Source organism: Manacus vitellinus, unplaced genomic scaffold (assembly GCF_001715985.3).
Source record: "Manacus vitellinus isolate BGI_N305 unplaced genomic scaffold, ASM171598v3 scaffold_21_pilon, whole genome shotgun sequence".
NCBI classification, from domain to species: Eukaryota; Metazoa; Chordata; class Aves; order Passeriformes; family Pipridae; genus Manacus; species Manacus vitellinus.
The window spans coordinates 6,938,266-6,940,230 of NW_021939546.1; positions in this window are offsets into that span (position 1 = coordinate 6,938,266).

Below are 1,965 nucleotides of genomic sequence, written 5' to 3' on the forward strand. Positions count from 1 at the left end.
AAATCTCCTCCTCATTTCCATTTCAAACTCTGCCTTTTCTGAGACGAGTATAATCAGTCCCTCACTGCAGTTGTGCACTGCAGCATCTTCGCTCCCGCTCCCTCTCCCGGGGCTTGCTCCTGTGCTTGCCCAGCTGTTTGTGGCACTCTGCTTCCCAGCTGACTCCGAGGCACTGGAGCTCCGACAGCTCTGTGGGAGCACTCCAGCACACTCTTATTCAGAGGCACTTATGCGGCTTTTCTGCTCAGACATCTGTGTTTAAGGAATGGAAATTAATATCCCTTGCATATAGATCCCTTTCAGCGTGTCTCTTTGTGAGGAGGGGTTTGCAGAGAAGCGTTTGTGCATCGATGCTCTGGGTACAGACACACATCGTTATGCCCTTTCTGTGCAAGTCGAGGGTGTTCCCAAAGCTCAGGGTGTTAATCACACCAACAGCAAGCTCTTCAACCCAACTGAGCATCCTGCCTGTCTTTGGCAAGTATTTTTGCTAAACACAGGGAGGAATCTGTACCGGAGTTGGAACTAACCCCCATCTCTCACATCCTGCCTGGTACCCGAACCGCAAGCCCACAACTGTGGCTTTATCCAATCGACATGTGAACTTGGAAGATTTTCTGTGAAACTCCTCCCTCCAAAACCAGGCAAGAAGACATCAGGAAGAAAACTGCTGGGGCCTTGAAGTCAGAGACACCATAATTTAACACCAGAAGGATGCAGGGCTTGAGATTTGACCTATATTTTTGCCAAGAGTTGTATTCCTCACAGAGATGTGGTGGGTGGGAGCAGATTGGTCTGACAGACTGCACGTTCAGTGCTGTTTTGTAGGTCTGGTTCCTCCTCCCATCCTCACCCAACCCCCAGGAAAGAGAGAGAATGGAAGGAAGTCAACATAAGAAGTGCAATAAGGGTACATCTCAATCACATAATCAATAGGGTGTTTGACAGCTTTATTCATCTTTTATCATCCGTGATCTAAGGATAACAAAATGTCTGAGGCAGCCATTGCCAAACAGCCCCAGGTTTGCATCAAAGAAGCCCATTAAGCAGGAAGAGCTGTTACTCCTGTAATAAATATGTGACACGGGAGAGCAGGTAAGAGATTGGGGCCAGGGAATGTGGTTTAGTCAAACGTGTCAGGTCACACTGACAAAAGGTTAACACCCTGTCACGTGGCACATGCCCGTAGTCACCGAATTTCACAACTATCAACACCCCCAGCAAGGCTCCCTCTCCCATGAGGTACAGTAACCACAGATGCCCTAATGATCTTACATATGAAGGAATATGTAAAGCAGCTTAAGTCTCATTCTCTAGCTATTACAAGCTTGATCTCCTAGAATTAGACAAACTTTAATCGCTGTCTCACTGCTGTGGTTTGTGAGCTCACACATGAATTTCTTCCTTGCCAGGGATTAATTTTGCTGTTTGGCGACATCCCATTGAAGGAGTGGACAAGAAGAGCAAGAAATATATCTGTGCACAGGCGGTGCTTCTCCTTCCTGAGCACTGCCCAGTAGGCCAGTCCCTATTGACGGAGCTGGGTCAGGCCAGATCTTCCCAGAGAAACACTCAACATCCACCTGTGAACAGCAAGGGAAGTTGGATCTATCGTGGCTACAAGCTGTCACTCAAAAGTATTTCTGCCTTCAAAGTCCATTTCCAAGCAGCAAGAGCAGACACCTTCCTGCACAGGGCAGACAGCAGCCAGGAAGGAAACCTCTTGTGGGACAACCAGGCAGAATCCCAAGGAAAAGAAGTCAGCATGGGAAGGAAGGGCGATGCCAAGTCCCACTGGGCCCAGAATGCCTCTTGGTGTCTACACCGGATCTGAGCGACCAACCTCCGCTGCCCAACCGCTCGTGAATCTTCCCAGCTGCTGCCTGTTGCCTGCTCACGGCTGGAGAGGGATGGTGCTGGGCGAGGGCTCGGGGGTCCCACGCCCCACGGGCAGCTTTTGGCTGC